Source organism: Dendrobates tinctorius, unplaced genomic scaffold (genome assembly GCF_039654945.1).
Source record: "Dendrobates tinctorius isolate UK_male_01 unplaced genomic scaffold, ASM3965494v1 ptg000165l, whole genome shotgun sequence".
Taxonomy (NCBI): domain Eukaryota; kingdom Metazoa; phylum Chordata; class Amphibia; order Anura; family Dendrobatidae; genus Dendrobates; species Dendrobates tinctorius.
This window is the reverse complement of record NW_027361832.1, coordinates 24898206-24915643: the sequence shown is the minus strand read 5'-3', so window position 1 is coordinate 24915643 and position 17438 is coordinate 24898206.

Genomic DNA, 17438 nt, shown 5'->3' with positions numbered 1-17438 from the left:
TGTGTAAACGTGGACGTGATGGGGACGTTCAATCCAATGGGGGTTAGTTTGTCTCACTCTTGGTCTCCACCCAGATCATCTCTCAGGTTCTCTAGCATTTTCTTCTATTCAACGTATTGTATCAGTAGGTGTGCAGACGTCAGACCCATTAGGACATTCCTGGTGATACAAACTAGGAAAGGCAAACACGTGTTTTAGAAAGGAAATACGAGGGAGTAGCTCTAGTAAATTACACCTTTATAAGAGGACAATAATATGTATATGTTGTAACTAACTTAACCTAGATAAAGAAAATCCATAGGAATACCTTAAAAAGTTATTGCAGCCTTAAAGTCCGCTGAACTCTGTTGTGCTCCTTGCTGGGCTTTGCAGAGGGCCCGGCGTGATACCATGTGATCATCTGCCTGCACTTATATAAGGCCTACCAAGGCACACTCACCTGTGTCTTGGTATGACAACTTTCCTGTTACTCTGGAGTTTTGTCTGTGGTCTCCAGCACTTCTGCTACCTGTTTCAGAACTCCTGTCGCTCTGCAGTCTCCCGAACCTCTGCTGTTTCACGCGTGCCTCAACTTACTGTTGCACCTGTCTGCCGACTTGGACATGGGCTTTGAGGATCCATCTCACCTAGTGAGCCTGACATTACAACATACACTATGTGGAAAAGCGTTTTGGGACACATACATATTACATCTATAGGAGCTTGTATGACATGCCATTCTAAAGCCACAGGCATTACTATAAAGGTGATCTCCCCTTTGCTGCTATAGCATCTTCCATTCTTTTGGGAGGGCTTTCTACAAGATTTTGGAGTGTGCTTATTGGAATTTTTACCTATTCATCCAGAGGAATATTCAGAAGGTCAGACATTGATGTTGGACATAAGAAACCTAGCTTGAATTGACACAGGGCTCTGTGCGGCCAGTCAAATTCTTCCACATCAAACTTCCCCAACCATGGCTTTATGGGCCTCCTCCACCAAACTTTACAGGAATGTTCTGTCATTTGCCAAACTCAGCCTTATTCTTTAGACAGCCAGATAAGTGTTATTCATCACTGCACTGAACTCATTTACGCTGCTCCACATTGCATTGGTGATGTACTTTATACCAATCCATCAAATCATTGGCATTGTGCTTGGTGATATAAGGCTTGTCCATGTACACCCATGCCATGAAGCTACAGACACACAATTTGGGTGCATTAAACATCTCCATTGTCCTCCCAGTTGGTACATAGGAAAACAGCAGAGTGTCAGCTCTCATTTGAGCAAATTAACTAATTAGCCACACTGATCCATAAATACACAATAATGACACTATAACGAGGGGTGAAGTATGCAGCAATAATATCAAATTTTAATGGGTGGGAAATCTTTGCTGACTTTGAACTCCGGTAAAGAAGAAAATTATTGCTGTTGCTATTATTATTATTGCTTATCGAGACAAAAGACAGTGGGAAGATTATCTGATAGAATTAATACTTTGTGTCCTTGTAATAGAGAAGTAAACTGAAGAAGTGCCAAGTATACAACTCTGTAGTTTCTGTAATTAGAAGACTTTTGGGCTTTCCCTATGTCACATCAGTAACTCACGCGCCTTCTCAGCGCTGTCCTACTCACTTCTCTCACCGCTCTGCTTGTCCTTGTGTCAGGCCATCTTGCTGCGTTGTCTCTTGCAGCACTTCCAGCACTGCTGCATCTACCTTTGCGTCCACCTGAATATAATGATGCTTGGCTGGACTCTGCAGGAATTTAATCCTGTTGTGTCCTGCAGAGTTCTGCTTCCATGGCCTATCCACTGCGAGCAGGGCATATAATAGGTAGCTAATCCCTCCACTCCTTGCCTGAGCTTAAATTCTAGTTTGTAGTCTGCTTCTAATTTTCCTATAATAATAATAATAATAATAATCTTTATTTATATAGCGCCAACATATTCCGCAGCGCTTTACAGTTTAACAGTTTCAAAACACAAGTCATAAGTAACAACGCTAACAATACAATAATTAAAGCAAAATAAGACGAAATAAGATGACCCTGCTCGTGAGAGCGTACAATCTACAATGAGATGAGTGAGATACAGAGTACAGGTGTGTATTTACAATGGTGTATTTACAATAAAGGTCCAGCCATCTTGCGGGAGTGAAGGATGGATGGAGATAGTGAATGGGCTATGCACGCACACTTACACAGAGAATGACTTTGATTAGTGAATGTGATAGGCCGCTCTGAACAGGTGTGTTTTGAGGGAGCGCCTAAAACTATGCAAATTGTGGATAGTCCTGATTTCTTGGGGTAGAGCATTCCAGAGGATAGGAGCAGCACGGGAGAAGTCTTGGAGTCGGGAGTGGGAGGTACGGATTAGTGCAGAGGTTAGTCGAAAGTCGTTTGCAGAGCGCAGCGATCGGCTGGGCCGATAGACAGAAATGAGAGAAGAGATGTAAGGGGGTGCCGCACTGTGGAGAGCTTTGTGGGTGAGAACAAGTACTTTGAATTGGATCCTATAATGAATGGGCAGCCAATGTAAGGACTGGCGAAGAGCGGACGCGTCCGAGTACCGATTACCCAGATGGACGATCCTGGCCGCTGCATTGAGTATGGACTGGAGAGGGGATAGTCGAGTGACGGGGAGGCCAATTAATAGAGCGTTGCAGTAATCCAGGCGAGAGTGGATCAATGCAACAGTGAGGGTTTTTGTTGTTTCCATAGTGAGAAAAGGGCGGATTCTAGAGATGTTCTTTAGGTGTAAGCGGCAAGAGCGGGCAAGGGATTGTATATGGGATGTGAAGGAGAGATTGGTGTCAAACATAACACCCAGACAGCGCACCTGCTGCCGGGGTGTTATTGTGGTACCACCCACGGAGAAGGAAATGTCAGATTTAGGGAGGTTAGTAGACGGCGGGAGGAGAAGAAGTTCAGTTTTGGAGAGGTTGAGTTTCAGATAGAGAGCGGACATGATATTGGAGACTGCGGACAGACAGTCACTGGCGTTCTGTAGTACAGCGGGGGTAAGGTCGGGGGAAGACGTGTATAGTTGTGTGTCATCAGCATAAAGATGGTACTGAAAGCCAAATCTGCTGATGGTCTGTCCAATTGGGGCCGTGTAGAGAGAGAAAAGAAGGGGGCCAAGGACTGAGCCCTGAGGTACCCCGACAGCAAGAGGAAGAGGAGATGACGTGGAGCCAGAGAACAAAACACTGAAGGAGCGGTCAGAGAGATAGGAAGAGAACCAGGAGAGTGCAGTGTCCTTAATGCCTAGTGACTGGAGCCTAGAGAGTAGGAGATGGTGGTCAACAGTATCGAAAGCTGCAGATAGGTCAAGAAGAATGAGAAGAGAGTGGTCACCGTTACGTTTTGCTGTCAGAAGGTCATTGGTCACTTTGATGAGTGCAGTTTCAGTCGAATGTAGGGGGCGGAAGCCGGACTGTGAAGGGTCTAGAAGGGAGTGAATGGAGAGGTAACGGGTAAGGCGGGAGTAAACTAGGCGTTCCAAAAGTTTAGAGATGAAGGGGAGATTGGAGACTGGTCTGTAGTTGTTTGTGCAGGATGGGTCGAGAGCAGGTTTCTTTAGTAATGGAGTAACGATGGCGTGTTTGAAGGAGGATGGGAAAATGCCCGAGGAGAGGGAGAGATTAAAGATTGTAGTTAGGTGGGTTGTGACGACTGGAGAGAGAGACTGGAGGAGATGTGAGGGAATGGGGTCGGTAGTGCATGTAGTCGGACGAGAAGAAGAGAGGAGTCTGGAGACTTCTTCTTCTGTGATGGGATCAAATGTGGAGAGTGAGCCAGGGGAGATGTAGGAAGGGATGGGAGTCACAGCACTTGGTGGTTGGTAGCAGATTTCTTGACGGATATTATCTATTTTTTCTGTAAAGTGGGAGGCCAGGTCATCAGCACAAATGTCTGTGATAGGGGCTTGTGCTTTTGGCCTGAGGAGGGAGTGAAAAGTGTCAAAAAGTTTCTTGGGGTTGTTGGCTAGTGAGGAGATCAGGGTGGTGAAGTAGGTCTGTTTGGCAAGGTGAAGGGCAGCGTTATAGGTTCTTAACATAAATTTGAAGTGGATGAAGTCTTCAAGGTGTTTTCCTGTTTAGTCTTTCCTGTTACTGATCCAGCTTGTTTAATCATTCTATATGATCTATCCATTACTGACCTGCGCTTTGTACTCTGACCCTGTGCTGCCTGCCCTGACCCCGGATTGTCTGACCACATTTAGTAGTAGTATAGTCTGACGACTATAGACCAGTAGCACTCACATAGAATCATAGAATCATAGAATCGTAGAGTTGGAAGGGACCTCCTGGGCCATCTGGTCCAACCCCCTGCTCAAAGCAGGATTCGCTAAATCATCCCAGTCAGATGTCTGTCCAGCCTCTGTTTGAAGACTTCCATTGAAGGAGAACTCACCACTTCTCGTGGCAGCCTGTTCCACTCATTGATCACTCTAACTGTCAAAAAGTTTTTTCTAATATCTAATCTGTGTCTCCTCCCATTCAGTTTCATCCCATTGCTTCTAGTCTTTCCTTGTGCAAATGAGAATAAAGTTGATCCTTCTACAATGTGACAGCCCTTTAGATATTTGTAGACAGCTATTAAGTCTCCTCTCAGTCTTCTCTTTTGCAAACTAAACATTCCCAAATCCTGCAACCTTTCCTCATAAGACAGGGTTTGCAGACCGGTCACCATTCTGGTCGCTCTTTTCTGAACTTGCTCCAGTTTGTTGATGTCTTTTTTAAAATGTGGTGCCCAAAACTGGACACAATATTCCAGATGAGGTCTGACCAAAGAGGAGTAGAGGGAAATAATGACATCACGTGATCTAGACTGTATGCTTCTGTTAATACATCCTAGAATTGCATTTGCCTTTTTTGCTGCTGCATCACATTGTTGACTCATATTCAGTCTGTGATCTATTAGTATACCCAAGTCTTTTTCACATGTGCTGTCACTTAGCCCTATTCCTCCCATTCTATATATGCTTTTTCCATTTTTATTGCCCAGATGTAGTACTTTGCATTTCTCCCTGTTAAAAACCATTCTGTTAGTTGCTGCCCACTTCTCCAGTTTATTTAAATCTTTTTGAATCCTCTCTCTCTCTTCTCTAGTATTAGCTATCCCTCCTAGCTTTGTGTCATCAGCAAATTTAATCAGTTTACCCTCAATTCCTTCATCTAAATCGTTGATAAAGATGTTGAACAATACAGGGCCCAGGACAGAGCCCTGTGGTACCCCACTTGAGACATTCTTCCAACTGGATGTGCAGCCATTTACGACCACTCTTTGGGTCCGATCACTAAGCCAGTTATGAATCCACCTAACAGTTGCCTTGTCCATTCCATACTTAATCATTTTTTCAATAAGGATTGTATGAGAGACTTTGTCAAATGCTTTGCTGAAGTCAAGATATACTATATCTACAGCATTTCCTTGATCCACCCAATCAGTGATACCGTCATAGAAGGAAATTAAGTTAGTCTGACATGACTTATTAGTTACAAACCCATGCTGACTCTGTTTAATCACTTCATTCTTATCCAGGTATTGACATACATGTTGTTTAATAATTTGTTCAAAGATCTTTCCTGGTATAGAAGTCAGACTCACCGGCCTATAGTTGCCTGGGTCCACCTTCTTCCCCTTTTTGAAGATAGGAACAACATTTGCTCTTCTCCAGTCTTCTGGCACTTCTCCTGTTCTCCAAGAATTTTCAAAGATTATAGAGAGGGGTTCAAAAATTTCTTCTGCTATCTCCTTCAGTACTCTGGGGTGTAATTCATCTGGACCTGGAGACTTGAATTCATTTAGGCTAGCTAAGTGTTTCCTCACTATCTTTCTGTTTATAGATATCCTGGATTCTTCTATTCCCTTAATAGGACAGTGAATAACAGTTGATGTTACATTTCCTTTCTGAGAGAAAACAGATGCAAAATAGGAATTTAAAAGTTCAGCCTTCTCAACATCCTGTCTTACCATTTCATCATTTTCATCCTGTAAAAATCCTATAGCATCTTTGACTTTTCTTTTACTTTTGACATATCCCCAAAATCCTTTATTATTGCTTTTGACATCTCTTGCAAGCCTCAATTCATTTTCAGCTTTAGCTAATCTGATTTGTGCCCTGCAGGTTCTGCAGACAGCATTATATTCTTCTTTAGATATGCCTCCCTCTTTCCATTTTATAAACATTTTTTTCTTCCTTTTTAGCATGTGCTTAAGTTCTGTGTTCATCCATCCTGGTTTCCTTAACTGCTTCCTATTCTTCCCTCTTTTCGGAATTGTTAACAACTGTGCTTTGAGAATTTCATTTTTCAAGATTTCCCATCCTTCCTGGACATTTTTGTCTTTAAGGATATCCAGCCATTGGATCCCTCCAATTCTCTTTCTGAATCCCTTAAAATCTGCCTTTCTGAAATCTAACCTTGACGTCTGAGTCTTCACAGGTCTTCCGCCTCTAGTTATCCAAAATTCTAAAATAGCATGGTCGCTACCTCCTAGGGTCCCAGCCACTTTTACCTCCTCAACCATTTCCTCCCTGTTTATAAGGATTAGATCCAAGGTAGCAGTTCCCCTTGTTTTCTCCCTGACCTTTTGGAAGATAAAGTTGTCAGCAAGAGAGGATAAGAATTTCCTTGACCTGTTAGTTTTGCCTGAGAGAGATTCCCAACAAATGTCTGGATAGTTGAAATCTCCCATGACAACTATGTCATATTTTTTGGAGAACTTGGCCATTTGATGCATAAAGAGTTCATCCATAGCTTCAGCTTGCACAGGCGGCCTGTAGTAAATGCCTACAATGGTGTCCTTTCCATTGTTCTGTCCTTGTATTCTTACCCAAACAGTTTCCACAGAACTCCCAGTCTCTGAAGCTTCAATCTCTGTGCAGATATACGCGTTTCTAACATACAATGCGACACCCCCTCCTCGTTTATCAAGTCTGTTTCTTGCAAATAAGTTGTATCCTTCTAGTCTTGTATTCCAATCATGTGTATTGTCCCACCAAGTTTCAGTGATTCCAATGACATCATATTTCTTTTCCTGTGTTAGTAGTTCCAATTCTCCTTGTTTGTTGCCCATGCTTTGTGCATTAGTATAGAAACATTTTAGTTTGTGATTGGTTTCTCTTTCTCCAATATTTTTATTAATTAGATTCTTTCGTCTTTGTTCTTCCTTTCCACTTCTAATAGCAGAGTTCTCAATAGCATTTGTCAGGTGTATGGCTTTTTCTGGTCTTTTGCTTCCCTTCCCATGTTGTTCTAGTTTAAAGCTCTCCTTACAAGTGTAGCAAGGCGACTTCCAAATACATGCTTACCAGTCTTCGTAAGGTGCACCCCATCTCTAGCAAGTAGTCCATCGTATAAGTAGTTCACTCCGTGATCCAGAAATCCAAATCGTTGCTGACGGCACCATCGACGTAGCCAGTTGTTCACCTGCAGAATCTTATTCCACCTCCTTGTTCCATGGCCATCCACTGGGAGGATGGAAGAGAAGACCACCTGCGCTCCCAGTTCTTTCACTTTCTTGCCTAAGTCTTCAAAGTCTCTGCAGATGGTTTCCAGGTCGTTTCTTGCAGTGTCATTTGTCCCCACATGTAGTAGCAGGAATGGGTAGTCATCTGTAGGTCTGAAGAGTCCTGATATCCTGTCAGACACATCTTTAATTTTTGCACCTGGAAGACAACACATTTCTCTTGAAGTTATATCCGGTCTGCAGATAGCGGCCTCAGTTCCTCTCAACAGGGAATCCCCCATGACCACCACTCTCCGTTTCTTCTTCACAACATTTTTCTTTCTCCATCCAGGAGGACTCTGAAGGCGTACAAGGTTGCTGCTTGTTGGCAAAGTCTTATCCTGATGTATTTCTTCATTGTTTTCCTGCGTGAGAGCCTGGTACTGGTTTCTGAGCAGTATGGGTGCTGACTGCCTCCTGATCCTCCTGCTTCTCTGGGTCACATGTCTCCATTCCTCTGTTTCTTCAGGTGCACTTCGAATTTCTTCTCTTTCTGTAACATGAAGAGATAATTCTGCTCTGTCCAAGAACTCTTCACCTTCCTTAATGATCTTCAACGTAGCTAACCTCTCTTCGAGATTTTGCAACTTTTCCTCCAACAGGGACACAAGCTTGCATTTGTGGCATGTGAAGTTTGGCTTTTCCACTGGTAAGTCTGTGAACATGTAGCAAGAAATGCAGCTCACCAAATGGCTCCTGGCCTCTTCCATCTTGAGATTTCTTAAAAACGATGAAAGATGAGCCCTATCGGCGCGCGGTTTTTCCGATTTCCTCTTTTCAGCTGCAACGGCCAAAACCCAGTGATCGTTGAGCTCGCGGAGACTCTTCACTTATCCCAGAAGGCACTGGGAATATGCAAATGATCTCCTCAAGACTCTTCCCCTGGTTTTCCGATTTCCTCTTTTCAGCTGCAACGGCCAAAACCCAGTGATCGCTGAGCTCGCGGAGACTCTTCACTTATCCCAGAAGGCACTGGGAATATGCAAATGATCTCCTCAAGACTCTTCCCCTGGTTTTCCGATTTCCTCTTTTCAGCTGCAACGGCCAAAACCCAGTGATCGTTGAGCTCGCGGAGACTCTTCACTTATCCCAGAAGGCACTGGGAATATGCAAATGATCTCCTCAAGACTCTTCCCCTGGTTTTCCGATTTCCTCTTTTCAGCTGCAACGGCCAAAACCCAGTGATCGTTGAGCTCGCGGAGACTCTTCACTTATCCCAGAAGGCACTGGGAATATGCAAATGATCTCCTCAAGACTCTTCCCCTGGTTTTCCGATTTCCTCTTTTCAGCTGCAACGCCCAAAATCCAGTGATCGTTGAGCTCGCGGAGACTCTTCACTTATCCCAGAAGGCACTGGGAATATGCAAATGATCTCCTCAAGACTCTTCCCCTGGTTTTCCGATTTCCTCTTTTCAGCTGCAACGCCCAAAACCCAGTGATCGTTGAGCTCGCGGAGACTCTTCACTTATCCCAGAAGGCACTGGGAATATGCAAATGATCTCCTCAAGACTCTTCCCCTGGTTTTCCGATTTCCTCTTTTCAGCTGCAACGCCCAAAACCCAGTGATCGTTGAGCTCGCGGAGACTCTTCACTTATCCCAGAAGGCACTGGGAATATGCAAATGATCTCCTCAAGACTCTTCCCCTGGCTACATCTGTAGCTATGAAAGTCTTCAAAAGAATAATGATGTCCCACCTGAGAAAATTCACGCAGAAGCTATGGGACCCGCTTCAGTTTGCCTATAAGGAGAATCTTTCGTCAAACGACACTGTCAATCTGGCACTGAAGTACATTTTGGATCATACAGATGAACTGCACTCATATGTCCGGATTCTTTTCATGGACTTTAGCTCAGCGTTTAATACCATTGATCCGAATTTACTTCATAAGAAAATGGTAGCTCTTGGAGTCCCTCTCAACTTATGCTTGTGGATTTATAACTTCCTGACAGCCAGGATACAGAGTGTAAAAGTTGGACCATTCACTTCGGACACCTTGGTCACAAACATCGGGGCACCTCAGGGGTGTGTTTTGTCCCCGTTACTGTTTTCTCTCTATACGAATGATTGCATCTCTTCAGCAGACTCAGTAAAAATCTTGAAATTTGCCGATGATATGACACTGATTGGTCTCATCAGGGGAAATGCTGAAGACTTGTATCAGAATGAGGTGGAAAGAATATGTGACTGGTGTAAAGCCAATAATCTTGTACTCAACACTAAAAAAACTGCTGAGATGGTTGTGGATTTTAGGAAAGATCAACATGAGATACTTCCAATCTACATCCATGACGAAGTGGTTCTTAGGGTCACAGAGACCAAATTCCTTGGTGTTATCATCTCTCATGATCTTAAATGGGGGAAAAACGTGGATGCTGTTATAAGAAAAGCACAACAGAGGATGTCCTTCCTGCGTCAGCTGAAAAGATATGGTTTGTCTAAGAATCTGCTGATCTTATTCTTTAATGCTGTTATCAGATCTGTGATTTGTTCCTCTCTGATAGTCTGGTATGGGGGAGCCACTGCGCATGACAAACTCCGCTTACAAAGGACTTTCAGAACAGCAGAGAGAATTATAGGTTCCCCCTGCCTAAAATCCAGGATCTTTATGATAAGAGTATTCGATCCCACGCATTGAAAATTTCATCCGATCCCTCTCACCCGGGACACTCCTCATTCCAACTACTCCCTTCAGGACGTCGCTTCAGAGTCCCCAAATGCAGCACCAACCTCCATATGAACAGCTTCTATCCACTCTCTGTTCAACAATTAAATCGTCATGTGTAGACTATATACTGTATCTGTCTTGTTAGATGTTACTTGTTGTATCTGTTGTTATATATTATGTTGCCTCTTTGCCACAAAGAATTCCTTGTATATATGTAATATGTACTTGGCGATAATAAATTTGATTGATTGATTGATTGATTGATTCCTGCTTTGGCCCTCTGTACATCGTGTTCTGCCTGTGACCCCTTCGGTAAGCTGCTGCAGGTCCAGAGACTGCCCTGGAGTGGCACCTAGTGGCTACCCTAACTGTCAAGCCTATCCTCACCATCACAGGCTGTACTGAAAACTAGGTAGCCACTTAGTAATGCCCATCCAGTGGTGCATTGGGTAGACACACGCCGCTGTCACAACCTTGCATCCATTTTCTCTGAACGAAGACTGTTCTAGGTTTGTTCCTCAACCCGTATTGGAGGCCATAGTAGGAGTTAATCATGGAACATTTAACTTAGATATTCCTTAAGAAAAGTGACTGGGATGAAGTTACCATAAGAGATCTTGCTTCATGGAGACTGAATTTTGTATCCATTGATCCAGACCAAAAGAAGACTTGTTCCATTGTGACAATATCTCTTGTTGTAGTGACCCTAAGTTGGTCTTGGTCCAAAGGACTACTACACCCAGAATAGAAGTTAGCAGGCCGAGAACACTCATAGTATCCCCCTGATTTGAATCTTCTTAATTATTCAAGGTTAGTTGATTGACAAATTGATTGTCATCTGATTCATTCTACCCAAACATCAAGCAGCATGAATCAGACACTGGCTGCAGTATTACACTACTAAATGCTGCTGAGTTTCAAAGAAAACATACCGTAATTTGAAAGGCGGCCAGGTACTATGTGTCTAGTACAAGGGTGATTACCAACGGCTTCTCCATACTCCACTCATTTGGTCAGATAGATATCTTCCTATGTATTAGGAAGAGACCTTCCTGTTAAAAGGATCTGGGAGAGGATAAGACAACGGGGATCTGCCTTGGACGGGTTATCTTAGACACATAATCCCTGGTCAAATTTTCAAAGTATGTTTTCTCTGAAATTATGCAGCGTTTCATAGTAAAACATGCAATGCAGATCCTGGTCATAATTAAATGAGATTTCTGTAGATTATAATGAAACCTAGATTTTACAACATCTGCATAGTGAGGTCTAGATGATTCAACAGAAGATAATGATAGAGCTCCAAAGAACTAATCACCTAAGAGATATGGAAATGTACTCCTAGCAAGGATCGAGTCTTCACAGATGATTTGAATAAAAAGGAAATTTATTTTGAATAAAAGTTAAAATGAAAAGGGATAGATTGAGATAAGAGATAATGTTCTTGCACTGTTCTTATATTGATAAACACAAGAACATTCATCATCATATTATAGACGTGAAACCTGTCATAAATCATCGTTTTCAAAACAGTTTCACCGTTGATCAGAGAAAAGTGATATTTATTATTTTATTTATCAGCTTCCTCCTTTCATTTATATATAAACATTTTATCAATCACACATCACTCATTATTAATAGCTGCTTTTACAAGCTTGAAATGCTCTGTTTGCAAAATCAAGATAAAAGCAAGAATTTCAGTAACGGGCTTGGGGAACCAGCCTCTGGAACCCATCTCCTACAGCGTGTCCCATTCACCCATTATACAGCTCTGGCAAAAATTAAAAGACCACTTCCAAATGCTCTGTTTGCCTGATTTTTCTCTTTATAGGTATACTAGCTAAAGAGCCCGGCGCTGCCCGGGCATAGTAACTAACTGTGGTTAGTTATAGAAAAATATGATTATCCTCCATCCCATAGTCCCGTGCCCATATACCCATCATACATATCCTCCATCCCATAGTCCCGTGCCCATATACCCATCATACATATCCTCCATCCCATAGTCCCGTGCCCATATACCCATCATACATACCCTCCATCCCATAGTCGAGTGCCCATATACCCATCACACATCCTCCATCCCATAGTCCCATGCCCATTTACCCATCATGCATATTCTCCATCCCATAGTCCCATGCCCATATACCCATCATACATATTCTCCATCCCATAGTCCCATGCCCATATACCCATCATACATATCCTCCATCCCATAGACCTGTGCCCATATACCCATCACACATCCTCCATCCCATAGTCCCGTGCCCATATACATATCCTCCATCCCATAGTCCCGTGCCCATATACCCGTCATACATATCCGCCATCCCATAGTCCAGTGCCCATATACCCATCACACATCCTCCATCCCATAGTCAACCATTATGACATCATAATGAGCGGCGGGGCTTGCAATATATGATGACATAAGCGTCGCCATGGCAACCATTGTGACATCATAATGAGGGGCGGGGCTTGACACGCACACACTGTTTCCCCAGTATGCAAATAGGGGCATTATTACATCATAATGAGGGGCGGGACTTGACGCACACACACTTTCTCCCCAGTATGTAGATAGGGGCAAAATTGTTTGGTGAATTGGAATGCGCAGGGTTAAAATTTCACCTCACAACATAGCTTAGGACGCTCTCGGGGTCCAGACATGCGACTGTGCCAAATTTTGTGGCTGTAGCTGCGACGGTGCGGATGCCTATCCCGGACATACACACATACACACACACACACACATACATACATACACACATACACACTTTGAGCTTTATATATTAGATTTTTGAGTAAAATGTAAATTGCTGTTTTATTCTATAAACTACTGACAACATTTCTCCGAATTTCCAAGCAATACATTTTTTTTCTGAAAAGGAGAAATGGTCAAAATAAAACAAAGCAGTGCTTTCAGACCTCAAATAATGCAAAGAAAACAAGTTCATAATCATTTAGACACAACAATACTGTTTTAACTCAGGCGATAAGTGAGACAGTCCAAAAAGGAGTGCCAGCCAGGCGTGATTAAGGAAAAGGTGCTTCATTTCTAGCTCTGCAATGTTTTAACTCAGGAAGAGTTCAGAAATCAATATTTTGTGGAATAATCACAGCTTTCATGCGTCTTGACATGCTTGCCACCAGCCTTTCACACTGCTTCTGGTGCAAAAATTTAAGCAGTTCTTCTTTGCTTGATGGCTTGTTACTATCCATCTTCTTCTTGATTACATTCCAAAGGTTTTCAATGGGGTTCAGGTCTGGAAAATGGGATGTGCGTGACAGGGTTTTGATGTGGTGGTCTCTTAATTTTTGCCATAGCTGTAGGTGTGAACCCTTGGAGCTCTTTTACCTTCTTGAGATGCCCCACCGCGAGGTCACAGCTATTAACATTAATCACCGATGAATGGACACACACCATCCTGCGCTGCAGGCTAAAAAAAAATTATCTGCTTACCTATCCTGTTAAACTACTATCCCACATAGCTTCAATTACCTATAGAATTAACAGGCAATCATTTGTTGGCTCTTTGTCCATAAAGGAAATACAGATTTTAAGGCAGTAGCAGATATTAACCTCTTTAACCCTAAGAATGCTTTGCACGTTAATGACCAGGCCAATTTTTACAATTCTGACCACATTTCACTTTATGAGGTTATAATGCTGGAACATTTCAATGGACTGTTTTTTCATGACAAATTCTACTTCATGATAATCATAAAATTTCTTCCATACAACTTGGGTTTATTTGTAAAAAAAAAAATGGAAATTTGGTGAAAATTTTGAAAGTTTTTCAATTTTCAAACGTGGAATTCTTTTGCTCTTAAATCAGAGAGATTATTATTATTATTTTGTTAGGAAGGTATAATGGTTAAAAGTTAACCAGCAATTTCTCATTTTTCCAACAAAATATACAGAACCATTTTTTCAAAGACCACCTTACATTTGCAGTGACTTTGAGTGATAGGAAATTTCTCCTGAGCATGCCGATACCCGATATATGCAGTGATCATATTGACACCATATGTGCCTCACAGAATTTTATACCATTGAGTGGAGAAGAAAGAATAAATTACATTTTTACCACTAAAATTTTGTTTTAGCCTGAAGTCTTTAATTTTTCTAAGGGCTAATATGAACATTTTTTTTACAACAAACTGGGTCCATTTTTTCCTGAATGCACCAATACCCTTTATGTAATCGGGAAATATTTTACAGGTACAGTGCAAAGCTCAGAAGGGAAGGAGTGCCATATTATAGTGCAGATTTTACTGTTATGGTTTGCAGGTGCCATGACCCTTAGGGAGAGCCCCCGAGTTGCCAGAACAGCGAACAGCAGAAACACCATTTTACAAACTACACCTCTCAACGAATTAATCTAAGGGTGCAGTGATTATATTTACACCATGGGTGTGTCAAAGAATTTTATACCATTGGGCTATAAAGAAAAAAATTACATTTTGACCACAAAAATTAGTTTAGCCTCAGATTTTACATCTTCACAAAACAAGTGGGTAAAAATGACATAAGTTGTCCCATCATTTCTGCTGAACGTGGCAACCATATGCGGCTGTAGAGAACTGCTTAGACATATGGAGAGACTCGGGAGGGATGGAGCGCTATTTGCCTTCTGGAGCTCAGATTTTCCTAGAATAATTTGTGGGCTCCATATACAGAGGCCCTAAGTGCTCGAAGAGCAGAATCGATCCCTCAAGTGGCCCCATTTTGGAAATTATACCCCTTTTAGTAATTTATTTACAGATGTAGTGATGATTTTGAATCCATGGGTGTTTTCCAGAAACAAGCAGCAATGAAAGTTGTCCAGTGAAAATTGCAAACTGCCATTGTAGTGACCATCACCTTATAGTGACCAGTACATTATGCCCAGCTCATGCTTCTGGAGACATGCACCTGTAAGTTATTCGGGCTCTCGTCACTACAGAAATGAGAACATATGGACGTTATATGTGGCTTGGGTACATTGCGGGGTTCAGAAAGGAGGGGGGCATTTGGATTTGGGAGTGCAGAATTTGCTGAATTTCTTTTGAGGGGCAAGGAGCCATTTCGCTTTTCCAGAGCCTTTGTGCAACCAGTAACGTGGAAGCCCCTATATTTCCATTAACAGATGACCTGAGTGGGGACTTGCTTTTTTGTGGATTGAGTTGACTCTATGCTGAGCACTTTCATCAGGGTTTCCATCTAAATCTCTGAGTGATTCAGATGAAACCCCTGAGGGATCGATTCTCTGTAATGAGGTAGCAGAGTTGGCTTCTGTTCGCCGGCATCCTTCCTTTCAGAAGTGCACAAAACTGTGGTGGCACTTTAAAGGGTAGGTACTGCGTTTGTAGATCATTATTCATTAATAAATCAATGTAATGTAGCATAACCTGCTGTTATAACCAAATTTTGATTGCATTTGAAACATATTTCTTATGTTATAGGAGTTTGAAGAAGGCACTGGGGGCTGACATCTTGCTTTCACAGTAGCAGCACGACACTTTCAGTGTCATAATACGGCACCCCATGGTCATAGGAGATAACAGATGGACGCCGACCCTATCTATTGGAAGGCAACTGTCACTGCTGTGAACTGGGCACACCTCTGTGGGCGGCACAATTCACAGTAGTGGGAGTGTTCTGCTGCCATTTTCATGGAGCCATGGGATCTGCTAACATAAGCCGTTCTGCATCCAGCAGAACAGATCCTAGATTCATGCAGGAGAAAAGCGGGGGCAGAGTAGCAGAGACTGCCAAGACAAGGAGGAACAGTGTATCATTAGCATTAGCTGTCAGCTGCTGCCAGGAATTGTGATTCATCCCTCAGGAAGATAAGATAAGGAGCTGCAGGTCTGCAGTGAATGGCCAGATATTGTGGAGGGGGATGAGAGAATCATGTAATCTGGGTGAGAGAGACAAATGAAGACTGATGGGAGATTGAGAGACAGTAACTGCTGATGATAGCAGATCACAGGGCAGTCACCCACAAAATGGCACTGCCCTGTGATGCTACTCTTCATTCTGCCCCAGGGATAATAGAAGGGGAGGGAAATGGAGATGTCAGCAGTTACTGCCCCAATTTTCCAGCTAACAGTAAAGCTGCTAAGTCTTACTACAGTTGTGGCCAAAAGTATTGACACGCCTGCAATTTTGTCAGATAATACTCAGTTTCTTCCTGAAAATTATTGCAAACACAAATTCTTTGTTATTATTATCTTCATTTAATTTGTCTTAAATGAAAAAACACAAAAAGAATTACCCTAAAGCCAAATTGGATATAATTCCACACCAAACATAAAAAAAGGGTGGACAAAAGTATTAGCACTGTTCGAAAAATCATGTGATGGCAATAACTAAATCACACTTGCAGCCAGTTGACATGGATTAAAGTTGACTCAACCTCTGTCCTGTGTCCTTGTGTGTACCACACTGAGCATGGAGAAAAGAAAGAAGACCAAAGAACTGTCTGAGGACTTGAGAAACCAAATTGTGAGGAAGCATGAGCAATCTCAAGGCTACAAGTCCATCTCCAAAGACCTGAGTGTTCCTGTGTCTACCATGCGCAGTGTCATCAAGAAGTTAAAGCCCATGGCACTGTGGCTAACCTCCCTAGATGTGGACGGAAAAGAAAAATTGACAAGAGATTTCAACGCAAGATTGTGCGGATGTTGGATAAAGAACCTCGACTAACATCCAAACAAGTTCAAGCTGCCCTGCAGTCCGAGGGTACAACAGTGTCAACCCGTACTATCCGTCGGCGTCTGAATGAAAAGGGACTGTATGGTAGGAGACCCAGGAAGACCCCACTTCTTACCTCGAGACATAAAAAAGCCAGGCTGGAGTTTGCCAAAACTTACCTGAAAAAGCCTAAAACGTTTTGGAAGAATGTTCTCTGGTCGGATGAGACAAAAGTAGAGCTTTTTGGGCAAAGTCATCAACATAGAGTTTACAGGAGAAAAAAAGAGGCATTCAAAGAAAAAAACACAGTCCCTACAGTCGAACATGGCAGAGGTTCCCTGATGTTTTGGGGTTGCTTTGCTGCCTCTGGCACTGGACTGCCTGACCATGTGCATGGCATTATGAAGTCTGAAGACTACCAACAAATTTTGCAGCATAATGTAGGGCCCAGTGTGAGAAAGCTGGGTCTCCCTCTGAGGTCATGGGTCTTCCAGCAGGACAATGACCCAAAACACACTTCAAAAAGCACTAGAAAATGGTTTTAGAGAAAGCACTGGAGACTTCTAAGGTGGCCAGCATTGAGTCCAGA